The sequence below is a fragment of the Martes martes genome (genome assembly GCF_963455335.1).
Source record: "Martes martes genome assembly, chromosome: X".
Taxonomy (NCBI): Eukaryota; Metazoa; Chordata; class Mammalia; order Carnivora; family Mustelidae; genus Martes; species Martes martes.
In genome coordinates, this window is record NC_137897.1 from 68758062 (window position 1) to 68775512 (window position 17451).

Consider the following 17451-nt stretch of genomic DNA (forward strand, 5'->3'; position numbering starts at 1 on the left):
TCTTATATAATACCCAGTGCTCATTACATCACATTCCCTCCTTAATGTCCATCACCCAGATACCCCATGCCCATGCTCCTCTCTCCCCCAGCAACCCTGTTTGTTTCCTGTGATTAAGAGTCTCTTATGGTTTGTCTTCTTCTCTTATTTCATCTTGTTTTATTTTTCCCTCTCTTCCTCTGTGATTTTTCCCTTAAATTCCACATATGAGTGAGATCATATGATAATTGACTTTCTCTGACTGACTTATTTTTGCTCAGCATAATACCCTCCAGTTCTATTCACATCAATGTAAATGATAAGATTTCATTTTTTTTGATGGCTGAGAGGTATTACATTGTGTGTGTGTGTGTGTGTAGATATATATCTACACACACATGTGTGTGTATCCCACAAATCCTCTATACATTCCTTTGTCAACAGACATCTTGGTTCTTTCCATAGTTTGGCTATTGTGGATATTGCTTCTATAAACATCAGGGTGTAGATGTTCCTACAGATCATTGCATTTGTATCTTTGAAGTAAATACCTAGTAGTACAATTCCGGGATCGTAGGGCAGCTCTATTTTCAACTTTTTGAGGAACTTCCATTTTTCCAGATTGTTTGCTCAGTTTTCATTCCCACCAATAGTGCAAGAGGTTTCCCCTTTATCCACATCCTTGCAACATCTGTCATTTCCAGTCTTGTTAATTTTAGCCATTCTGACTGGTGTGAGGTAGTATTTCATTGTGGTTTTGATTTGTATTTCTCTGATGCCAAGTGATGCTGAGCATTTTTTTCATGGGTCTGTTGGTCATTTGTAGTTTCTTTGGAGAAATGTCTGTTCATGTGTTCTGCCCATGTCTTGATTGGATTATTTGTTCTTTCGGTGTTGAGCTTGATAAGTTCTTTACATATTTTGGTTACTAACCCTTTATCTGATAAGACATTTGCAAATATCTTCTCCCATTCTGTAGGTTGCGTTTTAGTTTTCTTGATTGTTTCCTTTGTTGTACTAAAGCTTTTTATTTTGATGAAGTCCCAATAGTTCATTTTTTGACTTGTTTCCTTTGCCTTTGGAGAGGTGCCTAGGAAGAATTTGCTGCAACTGAGATCAAAGAGGTTGCTGTCTGTGCTCGCTAGGATTTCGATGGATTCCTGGTTCACATTTAGGTCTTTCATCCATTTTGTGTCTATTTTTGTGCGTGGTGTAAGAAAATGTTCCAGTTTCATTTTTCTTCATGTGGCTGTCCAAATTTTCCAGCACCATTTGTTGAAGAGACCGTCTTTCACCCTTGGATACTCTTTCCTGTTTTTTCAAAGATCAGTTGACCATAGAGTTGAGGTTCAATTTCTGGGTTCTTTATTCTGTTGCATGGTCTATGTGTCTGGTTTTTGCCAGTACCATAATGTCTTGACGATTACTACTTTGTAAGAGAGTTTGAAGTCCATAATTGGGATGCCTTTGATTTTGGTTTTCTTTTTCAACATTCCTTTGGCTATTCAGGGCCTTTTCTGGTTCCTTAGAAATTTTAGGTTTGTTTGTTCTGGCTCTGTGAAAAATGTTGATGGTATTTTGATAGAGATTGCATTGAATGTGTAGATTACTTTGGGTCATATAGACATTTTAACAATTTTTTTATTCCAATCTGTGACCATGGAATGTTTTTCCATTTCTTTGTGTCCTCTTCAATATCTTTCATAAGTGTTCTAATATTTTCAGAGTATAGGTCTTCACTGCTTTGGATAGGTTTATTCCTAGTTATCTTACATTTTTTGGTGCAATTATAAATGGGATTAATTCTTTCTCTTTCTTCTGCCTTGTTGTTAGTGTATAGAAATGCAACTGATTTCTATGCATTGATTTTATGTCCTACCACTTTGCTGAATTCCTATATGAGCTGTAGCAATTTTGGGGTGGAGTCTTTTGGGTTTTTCACATAGAGTATTATGTCATCTACAAAGTGTAAGAATTTGAATTCTTTGTTGATTTGGTTGCCTTTTTTTGTTTGTTTGTTTGATCTTTGTGGCTAGGACTTCTAGTACTATGTTGAACTACAGTTGTGAGAATGGACATCCCTGTCATGTTCCTGACTTTAGGGAAAAAGCTCTCAGTTTTTCCCCATTGAGAATGATATTCTTTGTGGGCTTTTTATATATAGCTTTTATGATTTTGAGGTATGTTCCCTCTATTCATACACTGTGAAGAGTTTTTAATCAAGAAAGAATGCTTTACTTTGTTAAATGCTTTTTACACATTTAGAGGGTCATATGAATCTTGTCTTTTCTTTATTAATGTACTGTGTCACATTGATTGATTTCAGGATGTTGAACTACTCTTGCGGCCCAGAGATAAATCCCACTTGGTTGTAGTGAATAATCATTTTAATGTACTTTGGGATCTTATTGGCTATTACCTTGGTGAGAATTTTTGCATCCATGTTCATCAGGGTTATTGATCTGTAGTTCTCCTTATTGTTGGGATCTGTGGTTTGGGGATCAAGCTAATGCTGTCCTCATAAAAAGAGTTTGGAAGTTTTCCTTCCATTTCTATTTTTTTGAAGCAGCTTCAGAAGAATAGTTCTTCCTTGTTTGATATAATTCCTCTGGGAAACCATCTGGGTCTGGACTTCTATTTGCTGGGAGATTTCTGATTGCTGTGTTAATTTCCTTGCTAGTTATGGGTCTGTTCAGGTTTTCTATTTGTTCCTCTTTCAGTTTTGGTAGTTTATACCTTTCTAGGAATGTATCACTTTCTTCCAGATTGCCTAATTTGTTGTCATATAGTTGCTCATAATATATTCTTATAATTGTTTGTATTTCTTCAGTGTTGGTTGTGATCTCTTTTCAAAATTTCATTCATGATTTTATTAATTTGGGTACTGTCTCTTTTCTTTTGGATAAGGCTAGCTTATCCAAAAAGCTTCAAAGAACCAGCTCCTTGTTTCATTCATCTGTTCTACTGCTCTTTGGTTTCTATTTCACTGACTTCTTCTGTAATCTTTATTAATTCTCTTTTCCTGTGAGGGTTAGGCTTTATTTGCTGTTCTTTCTCCAGCTCTTTTAGGTGTAAGGTTAGTTTGTGTATTTGAGACCTTTCTTGCTTTTGAGAAAGGCTTATATTGTTATATTCTTTCCTCTTAGAACAGCTTCTCTACTTCCAAAAGGCTTTTAACAATTGTGTTTTCATTTTCACTTGCATCCGTGATTTTTAAAAAAATTCTTCTTTAATTTCCCAGTTGATCCAATCATTGTTTAGTATGGTGCTCTTTAACCTTCAAGGGTTCGAATTCCTTCCAAATTTCCTCTAGTGGTTGAGTTCAAGTTTCAAAGTACTGTGGTCTGAAAATATGTGGGTAGTGATCCCAATATTTTGGTATCAGTTGAGGTCTGATTTGTGACCCTATGTGATATATTCTGAGTTCATAAATTAAGCTCTTACAACTTTAATGCTTATATAATGGTATCATCAATGTTACTTTGTTCTGTCAATAAAAGTATAATTAATTTATGATCCCACCTAAGTACCCTTTGATGAAAAGTAGTACATTCACAATGAATAGGGCTTTCTTTTTTTATAGAGCATTTTTGGAGCAATTTTTAGGTTTACAGAAAAATTGAATATAAGTTCCCACGAATTTAAGAATTTAAGAAACAAACAACAACAAAAAAGAGAGTGTGTGGGGGAGAGAGAGAGGGTCAAACCAAGAAATAGATTCTTAACTGTAAAGAACAAACTGATAGCTAACTAGAGGGGAGATAAGTGAGGGTATGGGTTTAATAAGTGATAGAGATTAAGAAATGAACTTGTAATGAGCACTGAGTGATGTATGTAAGTGTTACTTATACACCTGAAACTAATATTACACTGTATCTTAACTAACTGGAATTTAAATAAAACTTTAAAAAATGTTCCCATGTAACTTATCATCATCTCTCATCCCTGTACATACACATAGTTTTCACTATTATTAACATCTTGCATTAGTATGGTGTGTTTGTTACATTTTATGAGTCAGTATTGACATATTAACTGAAATCCATAGTTTACATTAGGGTTTCCTCTTTGTGTTATACAGTCTATGGATTTTGAAAAATGTATAATGTCATGTATCCACCATGATAGTATCATGTGGCATAGTTTCACTGTCCTAAAATCTCCCTGTTCTCCACATTTTCATCTCTCTTTCCCTCTCCCTAAACCATTTGCAACCTCTCTTTTTTACTGTCTTTTTTTTTCCTTTACCAGAAAGTTATGTAGTTGGAATCATACAGTATATAACTTTTTGAGATTGACTTCTTTCGCCTAGCTATATGCAATTAAGTTTTCTTTATAGTTTTTATGCCTTGACAGCTCATTTCTTTTTATTGATGAGTTATAGTCCATTATATAGATGTTTCACCATTGATTTATCCATTTACAAATTGGACTAATATCTTGATTTATTCCAAGTTTTGGCAATCATGAATAAAGCTGTTATAAACATTCATTTAAATGTTTTGTACGGACATAAATTTTCAGTTCATTTGGGTAAATATCAAAAAGTACAAGTGTTAGATCATAGTGCAAAAGTATACTTAGTTTTGTAAGAAACTGCTAAACTGCCTTCCAACGTACCATTTTACATTTTCACCATCAACAAACAAAATTCCTATTTATGCATATCAGCACCAGCATTTGGTGTTGTCCAGGTTTTAGGTTTTGGGTATTCTTTTTTTTTAAAATTAATTAAACATTTATTAAATTAAAACATTAAAGCAATTCTTTATTTTGAATACTTGAAAGTTTTAATTTCTTATGTCTATAAGCATCTGAAGAGACACACATTTGCACCTCAATTGGCTTCATTTCTTTAAAAAAGAAAAAAAAGTTTACTAGAGCAATGATTACTTTTTATGAGTATTTCATTTCCTACTTTCACCATAAATGTAAAGTTTTTAAAAAATTTTTTCAACATTGGGACACCTGGGTGGCTCAGTCAGTTAAGTGGCCACCTTCAGCTTGAGTCATGATCCCAGGGTCCTGGGATCGAGTCCCACATTGGGCTGCTTGCTCAGCAGGGACCCTGCTTCTCCCTCTGCTTCTGCCTGTTTCTCTGCCTACTTGTGCTCTCCCTCTCTCTGACAAATAAATAAATCTTAAAAAAATAACAAAACTAGAAAAAAATTTTCAACAATAACATTACCTTTACCTAAATATTGTTTTTTACTAATATTATTTGAGTCTCTATTACAGGGACTATCCCTGTTTTAAGGGATTTACATTCATGATGTTTTAATCTTCATTCTCTTAGAAAATGGATATTATCCATGTATTACAGATGAGGAATCCAAATCTCAGAGAAGTACTTTGCTCAGTCACACAACTGCTTAGAATTCATGAAGCCAGAAATTGAAAGCTTATCTGATTCCCAGGCCAATGCTCATTCCATGTTGCCTCAAGATAAAAGCATAAACAATGAATCTTGGAACACTGAAAAAATAAAATTAAATTTTAAAAAGTTGTCTTAGAATACAGAATTAGAGATGAAGTCATATCAAAACATAGTATACAGGAATGTAAAACTAATGTAAAACTAATAGAAAACTTCTATAAAAATAATAGAAGGCTATTCTGATCTATAAATTACTTAATTTCCCCCTTTATTTATTTTTTAAAGATTTTCTCATTGGGACATTTGGGTGGCTCATTCCATTAAGCATCTGGCTTTGGCTCAAGTCATGATCCCAGGGTCCTGGGATCGAGTCCCACATTGGGATTTCCTGCTCAGCAGGGAGCCTACTTCTCCCTCTGCCTGAAGTTACCCCTTCTAGTGTGCTCTCTCTCCCCTCTGACAAATAAATAAATGAACTATTTTTTTAAAAAATAGTTTTTTAAATATTTTTAAAAGATTTTATTTATTTATTTGACAGACAAAGACCATAAGTAGGCAGAGAGGCAGGCAGAGAGAGAGGAGGAAGCAGGCTCCCTGCTGAGCAGAGAGCCCGATATGGGGCTAGATCCCAGGACCCTGGGATCATGACCTGAGCCAAAGGCAGAGGCTTTAACCCACTGAGCCACCCAGGTGCCCCAGTTTTTTAAAATATTTTTTTAAGAATAGTTCATTTATTTATTTGAGAGAGAGAGAGAGCTAGAGAGAACATGAGCAAGGAGGAGAGGGAAAAGTAGGCTCCCTGCTCAGCAGGGAGCCCAGCATGGGCCTTATCCCAGGACCCTGGGATTGTGACCTGAGCGGTAGATAGATGGTTAACAGACTAAACTACCCAGACGCCCTCCCCCTTACACTTAAATATAGTTGACCTTTCAACAACATGGGTTTGAACTGTTTGGGTCCATTTACACACAGATTATTTTAGTTGTTTTTTTTTTAATACAGTACAATGTTCTAAATGCATTTTCTCATCATTATGATTTGCTTAGTGACCTCTTCATTTTTTTTTTTTTTAGTTTACTTTGTTGTGAGAGTACATTATATAAAGCATACAACATACACAAATATATTAATTGACTGGTTATGCTATTGGTAAGGCTTCTGGTCAATGGTGGACTTAAATCAACTATTTTGTTACCCTCGTTTTAATTTCTGCATATACAGTTGACCTTGAACAATGTAGGGGTTAGGAGCACCAACCCTTGCACAGTCAAAAATCCACATATAACTTTTGATTCCTCCAAAACTTAACTACTAATAGCTTACTATAGTATTTGGCTATTCTGATAAATGTGTAGTATAAGTGTAGTGTATTTATTTTTCAATTTTCTGATGAAATCTGATGCTGACCACCATTTTATATTCTTGTTTACCACCCGTATATCCTCTTTGTTCAATTGTTTGTTCTTTGGTCCAGTTTTTATTGGGTTGTCTGTATTCTTATTGTTCAGTTTTATCAGTTATTTCACATATTTTGGGTAGCATTCCTTATGGATCATGTGCTTTGCAAAGATGTCCTCATAGTCTGTCTTATTCTCTTTACAGTGTCTTTTGCAGAACAACACTTTTAATTTTAATTATGTCCAAATTCCCATTTTATTTTTCTTTCATAGTCCATCCATTTGATGTTGTATCTAAAAAGGTGTCACCACACCCAAGTTCATCTGTTATTCTGTAAAAAAATTATAATTTTATAATTTTCATATGTCCATGATGCATCTTTGGTTAAATTTTATGAAAGGTGTAACATCTATATATAGGTTCAAGTTTAGGTGGAGGAGGGAGAGGTAATTCACTCTCTAGGTACTCTAGCATCAAATGCTCTTCTTTCTTTTTTCTTTCTTTTTTTTTTTTTTTTGTTCCATGCCATTTATTTTATTTTTTTTCTTACGTTTTTATTTTCATTACAGTTAGTTAACATACCATGTTTTGTTCCTTTCAACTGTTAAGTATAGTGATTCAGTATTTCCGTACATGACTCAGTGGCCATCACCATAAATACACTCCTTAATTCCCACCATCTATTTAACCCGTCACCCCACCACCATCCCTTCCAGTAACTATCCGTTTGTTCTCCTTAATTAAGGATCTGTTTATTGGATTCTTTCACTCTCTCTCTCTTTTTTCCCTTTTCCTTTTTGCTTTGTTAAATTACACATATGAGTGAAATCATATAGTATTTATCTCTCTCTGACTGACTTACTTCACATAGCACAATGCTAGGTCCAACCATGCCATTGCAAATGGCAAGATTTCATTCTTTCTATGGCTAATATTCCATTGTATATGTATACCACATCTTCATTATCCATTCATCAATCAATGGAAACTTGGGATGCTTCCATATCTTGGCTATTATAAATAACACAGATATTTAAAAAAAGGTGCATATTATCTCTTTGAATTAGTGTTTTTGCATTCTTTCAATAAATACCCAGAAGTGTGAGTGTAAAGGAGTTTTATTTTTAAATTTTGAGGAACCTCCATACTGTTTTCAAGAGTGGTTGCATGAGATTGCATTCCCACCAACACTGCACGAGTGTTCCTTTTGCTCTACATCCATGCCAATACCTGTTGTTTCTTGTATTTGTGATTTTAGCCATTTTGACATGTATGAGGTGATATCTTATTGTAATGTTGGTTTACATTTCCCTGATAATGAGTGATGTTGAGCATTTTTCATATGTCTGTTGGCAACCTGTATGTCTTCAGTTCATTTCTTTGCTCATTTTTAAATTATATTTTTTAATTTCTTGGTGTGAATTTTATTGTTACTTGTATATTTTGGATTATTAACCCTTTGTGGGATATGTCATTTACAAATACCTTTTCCCATTCAGTAGGTTGTCTTTTACTTTTATTGATTGTTCTTTCACTGTGCAAAAGCATTTTTATGTAGTCCCAATAGTTTATTTTTGCTTTTGTTTCCCTTGTCTCAGGCGACATATCCAGAAAAATGTTGTTATGGCTGATGTCAAAGAATTTATTGCCTATGTTCTCTTCTAAAACTTTTATTGTTTTGCATCTCATACTTAAGTCATTACTCCATTTAAAAAAAATTTATTTGACAGAGAGAGAGGGATCACAAGTAGGCAGAGAGGCAGACAGAGAGAGAGAGGGGAAATCAGGCTCCCATTGAGCAGAGAGCCTGATGCGGGGCTTGATCCCAGGACCCTGAGATCTTCACCTGAGTCAAAGGCAGAGGCTTAACCCACTGAGCCACCCAGGTGCCCCTCCATTTTTTATTTATGTTTCTGTATGATGTAAGAAACTGGTTCAGTTGCATTCTTTGATGTGTAGATGTCCAGTTTTCCCAATACCAATTGTCGATGAGACATTTTCCCATTGAATATCCATCCCTCCTTCATCAAAGATTAATTAATTAATTAATAACCTCACCATATAATGTGGGGTTATTCATGAGTTTCTCTTCTCTTCCATTGATCTATGTGTTTATTTTTGTATGAGTATTCTATTGCTGTGATTACTATGGCTTTGTAGTATAACTTAAGTCTGGGACTGTGATTCCTCCAGTTTTGTTTCTTTTTCAAGATTGCTTTGGCTCTTTAGGGTCTTTTGTGGTTCTAAGCAAATGTTAGGATTGATTTTTCTAGTTCTGTGAAAAATGCTGTTGTTATTTTGTAGGGCTTGTAGTAAATGTGTAGATTGCTTTGGGTAGTATGGACATTTTAATAATATATATTCTTCTAATCCACAAGCATAGAATGTCTTTTCATTTCTTTGTGTCATTAATTTTTTTTTCATCAGTGTGTTATACTTTTTCAGAGTACAGGTCTTTCACATACTTGATTAAGTATATTCCTAGGGACTTTGTTATTTTTGAGACAATTATAAATGAAATTATTTTCTTACTTAGTTTCTACTGCTTCATTATTACTGAATAAGAATGCAATGGATTCCTACACATTGATTTTTGATCCTCTGAATTTACTGAATTCATTTATCAGTTCTAGTGTTTTTTTGTTTTTTTGTTTTTTTGTTTTTTTTGGTGGGGTCTTTAGGATTTTCTCTATAGAGTATCATGTCATCTGCAAATAGTAAAAGTTTTACTTCTTCCTTACCACTTTGGAAATTTTTAAAATTTCTTTTGGTTGTCTAATTGCTGTGGCTAAGACTTCCAGTACTATGTTGAATAAAAGTGGTGAGAGTAGATATCCTTGTCTTGTTCTGAATAAGAAAGTATTGGAAGGGGATGTGAACCATGAGAGACTATGGACTCTGAAAAACAACCTGAGGGTTTTGAAGGGGCGGGGGGTGGGAGGTTGGGGGAACCAGGTGGTGGGTATTAGGGAGGGCACAGATTGCATGGAGCACTGGGTGTGGTGAAAAAACAATGAATACTGTTACGCTGAAAAGAAATAAAAAATTTTAAAAAAAAGAATAAAGTAAAAAAAAAAGAAAAAGAAAGCTCTAAGTTTCTTAGGGGAAATGCTATCAGTTTTTCCTTATTTAGAATGATGTTACCTATGGGTTTCTCGTATGAACTTTGTTATGTTGAAGTAGGTTCCTTATAAACCTACTTCACTGAGGTATTTATTTTTAGATTTTTATTCGTGTATTTTAGAGAGAGAGAGAGAGAGAGAATAAGCAGGGAGAGTGGCAAGCAGAAGGAGAGGGAGAACAGAGGGATAGGGAGAAACAGTCTCCCTTTGAGCAAGGAGCCTGATGCAGGGCTCAATCCAAGGACCCTTGTGAAATAGAATGGTACTAAAATGATCTTTCAATGGTTACTCTAAATGCAAATGGACCAAACATTCTAGTCAAAAGACACAGGTTATCAGATTGGATAAAAAACAAGACCAATCCTTATGCTGTCAACAAGAAGCTCATTTAAGTCCTAAGACACCTCCAGATGAAAAATGAGGTGTTGGAGATTGATTCATCATGTTACTGGATCTTGAAAGAAAGCTGGGATAGGAATTGTCATATCAGACAAGTTAGATTCTAAACTAAAGACTGTAGTAAGGTATGAAGAAAGACACTATCATAATTAAAGGGTCTATCCAACAGGAAGATCTAACAAGTATTAAAAAAGAAATTCTCCTAACTTGGGAGAAGCCAATTATATAAAATAGTTAATAACCAAATTAAAGAAACACAATGATAACATTACAATAATAGTAGAGTACATACACTCACAACAATGGACAGATCATCTATGCAGAATATCAACAAGGGAACAAGAGCTCTGAATGACACACCAGACCAAAAGGACTTCACAGATATATACAGAACACCCTATCCTATAGCAACAGAATATACATTCTTCTCAAGTGCACATGGGACACTCTCCAGAACAGACCACACACTGGGTCACAAATCAGGTCTCAACTGATACAAAAAGGTTGGAGTTATTCTCTGCATATTTTCAGACCATGATGCTTTGAATTTTGGACTCAATCACAAGAGGAAATTTTGAAGGAACTAAAACACTTGGAAGCTAAAAAACATACTACTAAAGAATCAATGGATCAACCAGGAAATTATAGAAGAATTTTTAAAAATCTTGGAAACAAATGAAAATGAAAACACAACTCTTCAAAATCTTTGGGATACAATAAAGGATGTCCTACATGCCTCTCAAAAAATTTGAAAAATCACAAATATCAAGCTCACTTTACACCTGAAGGTGCTTGAGAAAAAAATAGCAAACTGACCTGAAACCCAGCAGGAGAAGTGAAGTAACAAAGATTAGGTCAGAAATCAATAAAATATAAACCAGAGCAGTAGAACAGATCAATGAAACTAGAAATTGATTATTTAAAAATTAATAAGATCATCCTATCAATTGATGCAGAAAAAGCTTTTGACAAAATCCAGCATCCATTCCTGATTAAAACACTTCAAAGTATAGGGATAGAGGGAAGATTCCTGAACCTCATCAAATCTATCTATGAAAGACCCACAGCAAATATCATCCTCAATGGGAAAAAGCTTACAGCCTTCCCGTTGAGATCAGGAACACGACAAGGATGCCCACTCCCACCACTCTTATTCAACATAGTATTAGAAGTCCTAGCAACAGCAATCAGACAACAAAGAGAAATAAAAGGTATCCAAATTGGCAAGGAAGAAGTCAAACTCTCTCTCTTCGCAGATGACATGATTTTTTATATGGAAAACCCAAAGGACTCCACCCACAAACTACTAGAACTCATACGGCAATTCAGTAACGTGGCAGGATACAAAGTCAATGTACAGAAATCAGTGGCTTTCTTTTAGACTAATAATGAAAATACAGAAAGGCAAATTAGAGAATCGATGCCATTTACTATAACACCAAGAACCATAAGATACCTGGGAATAAACCTAACCAAAGAGGTAAAGGATCTGTCCTCAAGGAACTACAGAACACTCATGAAAGAAATTGAAGAAGACAAAAAAAGATGGAAGACCATTCCATGCTCTTGGATTGGAAGAATAAACATTGTTAAAATGTCTATACTGCCTAGAGCAATCTATACTTTTAATGCCATTCTGATCAAAACTCCACCGGTATTTTTCAAAGAGCTGGAGCAAATAATCCTAAAATTTGTATGGAATCAGAAGAGACCCCGAATCGCTAAGGAAATGTTGACAAACAAAAATAAAACTGGCGGCATCATGTTACCTGATTTCAAGCTTTACTACAAAGCTGTGATTACCAAGACAGCATGGTACTGGCATAAAAACAGACACATAGACCAGTGGAACAGAGTAGAGAGCCCAGATATGGACTCTCAACTCTATGGTCAAGTAATCTTCGAAAAAGCAGGAAAAAATATCCAGTGGAAGAAAGACAGTCTTTTCAATAAATGGTGCTGGAAAAATTGGACAGCTATATGTAGAAGAATGAAACTTGACAATTCTCTTACACCATACACAAAGATAAACTCGAAATGGATAAAAGACCTCAACATGAGACAGGAATCCATCAGAATCCTAGAGGAGAACATAGGCAGTAACCTCTTCGATATCAGCCACAGAAACTTCTTTCAAGATAGGTCTCCAAAGGCAAAGGAAACAAAAGCAAAAATGAACTTTTGGGACTTCATCAAGATCAAAAGCTTCTGCACAGCCAAGGAAACAGTCAACAAAAAAAAAGAGGCACCCCATGGAATGGGAGAAGATATTTGCAAATGACAGTACAGACAAAAGGTTGATATCCAGGATCTATAAAGGACTTCTCAAACTCAACACACACAAAACAGATAATCATATCAAAAAATGGGCAGAAGATATGAACAGACACTTCTCCAATGAAGACATACAAATGTCTATCAGACACAAGAAAAAGGTTCATCATCACTAGCCATCAGGGAGACTCAAATTAAAACCACATTGAGATACTACCTTACACCAGTTGGAATGGCCAAAATTACCAAGACAAGAAACAACATGTGTTGGAGAGGATGTGGAGAAAGGGGAACCTTCTTACACTGTTGGTGGGAATGCAAGTTGGTGCAGCCACTTTGGAGAACAGTGTGAAGATTCCTCAAGAAATTAAAAATAGAGCTTCTCTATGACCCTGCAATTGCACTGCTGGGTATTTACCCCAAAGATACAGATGTAGTGGAAAGAAGGGCCATCTGTACCCCAATGTTTATAGCAGCAATGGCCATGGTCGCCAAACTGTGGAAAGAACCAAGATGCCCTTCAATGGACGAATGGATAAGGAAGATGTGGTCCATATACACTATGGAGTATTATGCCTCCATCAGAAAGGACGAATACCCAATGTTTGTAGCAAAATGGACGGGACTGGAAGAGATTATGCTGAGTGAAATAAGTCAAGCAGAGAGAGTCAATATTACATGGTTTCACTTATTTGTGGAGCATAACAAATAACATGGAGGACAAGGGGAGATGGAGAGGAGAAGGGAATTGAGGGAAATTGGAAGGGGAGGTGAACCATGAGAGACTATGGACTCTGAAAAACAACCTGAGGGTTTTGAAGGGGCGGGGGTTGGGAGGTTGGGGGAACCGGGTGGTGGGTATTAGGGAGGGCTCGGATTGCATGGAGCACTGGGTGTGGTGCAAAAACAATGAATACTGTTACGTTGAAAACAAATAAAAAATTAAAAATAAAAAATAAAACAAAAAAACCCAAAAAACAAAAGAAAACAAAAAAAAACACATGTTAATCTACTGATGTACTATATGTTGGCTAATTGAATTTAAATTAAAACAAATTTTAAAAATGAAGTATATTTGACTTATACTATTATTTTCTAGTGTACAATGTAGGTATTCAATATTTATATACATTATGAAATATTCACTTTGAGAAATGTAGTTATTATATAAAATTATTACAATATTTTTGGCTATGTACTGTATGTTGTACTATTTTTTATTTTTATTAAACGTTTATGTGATATTCTCTTTTCCTGTCTTATAATTGGGTCCTTATGCTTTCTACGGCCATTTGTTTGGAAAGTTTGATGAGTAAAGAAGACATAGAATCTGTATGTACTTAGTTGCAGAAATAATGTTCCAGGTGATCAATCTTGATTGGGTATCATTTTACACATAATAGCTATTCTTGGATACCAAAAAACAAGCATCCTTGAAAGTAGGGTGAGAATTTAAGTAACTAATTCCAAATGGCAAAGATGGATAAATAGCATTCAGAAAGAGTTATAAACCAGTATACTGAAATAGTTAATGTTTAGTACAGTTAAAACTGTGTTTACAAACACAAATCTTTAAAAATTATTTCAATGGATAGTTCATATCAAAAATTCCAATATAAAAATTGCACTATAGTATACTTTAAATACAAGCATGCTAGTAATAATGGATGAGCGCCAGGATTTTGGATCTCTGTATAAATGTTAGATTAATCATATATTTCATCTCTGTACCTTTGGAAGTAATTATTTGATCTGTAAAACCTCAGTTTCATCATCTATAAAATGGAGACTTTATTGTTTCAATTATACTGATTTTATGAGTACTAAATGGGAGAATTTGTGTAAAGAACATTTTGTACAATACCTGGCAACTTGTAAACACTCAGTTCGTAATAGTTACTATTATTTTACTCACTGCACAATATTAGAGTACCATAGTACACTCTAATGTTAATTCTGGCTTCTTTGAATCATGAAGACTCTGGAAACTTTTGAAGTAACTTCAGACTTGAGAAGAAATAAATAGCTTAAGGGTTGGAAGATAAAATCTAAGAGGAGAAGCAAAAAAAATCCAATATTTTCAGCATGGAATGAACTGAATCCATCTTCATTCTCATGTAATTACTGCTTTACTTTCCTGTTTACTGCCATGCATTCAAACCTTTTTAATTTCTGAGCTTCAATAATCTGGAATAATTCTACTTCTTCACACTGTTTCCTACTATCACTCCACTATACATTCCTGCCAGTTATCTCTTCAAAGAGATAGCACTTTGTTCCTATCATGTTCACTTTGGAAAAGAACACATTAAAATATTCTTAAATCATTTTAAGAAACATATTTTATTCATGCAACTTTACATCATGAATTTTATGCAGTGCAGTATGGTGAACGTATTTTGTCAATGTAAAAACACTGTTCTTATTTATATGTAAAAGCTAACATTCTTAGAAATATTTATTAAAATCATCTTTACATATTGTATTAAATGCAGTACTGTGGTGAAAAATATATTTTTTAAATATGAAAACTATATATATGTGAGATATTATTAAATCTGTAATATTTTATTGATTACTTTGAGACAATTTACCATTCTGTAATGTATTTAACTGATTGTGAATCTGTTTCCCTTGATAGATTGTGAACACCTTGAAGGAAAGATCCACTTTCATAATGTTTATATTTTCAAAAATTACTCCCACAAAACACACAAATATAGACAACACACACATACATGCACATGTAAAGGATAAACTACTCAATAAATATTAGGTGAATCACTGAAAACTTACAGCAATAGAGAAGGATACAGCATAGCATAGTGGTTTAGAACATGTATTTTAATATCTGACAAATTTGATCTGAGCACAAAACCTCTCACTTATTTGTCAGTGGGTCCTTGGAAGAGTTTCTTAATCCATCCATTTTTCAGTTTCTTCATCTTTAGAGTAGAGATAACAAAGGTATCTACTTCAGATTTTATGAGGATAAAAACAGATAATGCATGGAAGTCACTTTGCACAATATCTTGCACATTCTAAGTACTAAATGAATGTTATTATTATATCCAGGGAATCTCATCACATTATTCATGTGTTAATTAATTCAAAAAGCATTACTGATTCCAAGTCTAGCAATATTCATACCATATTCTAAAGATATAAAGTCCTAGCCCCTGCCCTGAGGGAATTTATAGTTTAGTGGAAGAGACAAATAAACAATAGTTAAAATACACTATGTATGTAAATTTATGAAAGTACAGAGTTAGGGCACTGTATTAAGGTTAGGGAAGAAGGCAGGGATGACTTTGTAGATCAGTGATGTTGGGTTAAGTTTTGGAAATTAATTAATATACAGGTGGAGGACAGTGGGGGCTGGAGGAAAATGAGAAAACTGGGCAATGAGTATATTACCTCTGAATTTTTGCAGTGGCCTCCTAGTTGATTTTCTTGATTTACATCCCTTTATATTTTTTCATGCTTTTTAAGAATCATGTCAGTCTCAAATCACAAATCACGAAGTTGTAGTAGATCCTACTGTGTTTCTGTTCCTATTTTTTTTAAAGATTTTATTTTTGTTATTTATTTGACAGAGAGAGGGAGATCACAAGTAGGCAGAGAGAGAGGGGGAAGCAGGCCCCCTGCTCAGCAGAGAGCCCGATGCGGGACTCAATCCCAGGACCCTGAGATCATGACCTGAGCCGAATGCAGAGGCCCAACCCACTGAGCCACTCAGGTGCCCCTCTGTTCCTATTTTTGTTATATCTTTCTGTCCACTTTATTTGGGCTTACTATATTGTCATTTTCTAACTTTTCAAGATAAGCATTTTAATAAGCACATAAACTTTGTATATTTAATTTTTCTAATTATTTAAGTCTCTGTCTTGTCCAAAACACCAATTTTATTATATCTCACAAGTTTTATAAATTATATTTTTATCAGCATTTATTACTGAGTTTTTAAAAGTTTTCATTTTAATTTTTATCTAATTCATTAATTAGCATCATATACTATTTTTAATTACCAGAGGGAAAGAGAGTTGTAAACCATATAATTTTGTCACTAATTTTTAACTGAATTGTGTTGTGGTCAGCGATTTAATATGCCTGATACTTATTCTGACATTTGTTGAGGTTTTCTTATGGCCTAGCACATGATCAATTTCTATGAATATTTCATGGGGTCTTGAAAAAAGTCTATCCACAAATTGTTGGTTGCATATGTATATATTAGCCCATAAATTTATTACTTGTGTTTGCCAGATCATCATCTTTTGTCTATTTAATCTATCAATAGTCAATAAAGATATGTTGAAAATTTTCCTTATGATTGTGGATTTATCATTTTAAGGGATTTTTTTCTTGGATGCATATATGGTTAATGAATCTTTTCTATTTTTTTGAAGATTTTATTTATTCATTTGACAGAGATAGAGAGCATAAGCAGGGGAGTAGGTGAAGAAGCAGGTTCCCTGCCAAGCAGGCAGCCTGATGTAGGACTTGATTCCAGGATATTGAGATCATGACCTGAGCTGAAGGCAGATGCTCAACCAACTGAGCCACCCAGGCCCCTTCATTTTTCTCATTATTTAATAGCCCTTTGAATGAACAATAGTTCTGTTTTTTCTTTAAGTCTATTGTTTCTGATATTAATCAAGATATAGTAGCTTTATTTTAGTGATTGTCTGATATGTATTTTTACTCTTATTTTACTTTCAATATATGAGTATTAACTGCAAAAAAACCCCCATATATTTAGATGTTTTTCCTTTATTCCTACAGTGGACCCTACTGCATATTAATACCGTATAAAATCCAAACTTCTTATCCAAGGCTTTACTTCTATAATTGTTTTCCAGGATCCAAATGTATTAATTTTATTTTCTAACTTTTCCTAAT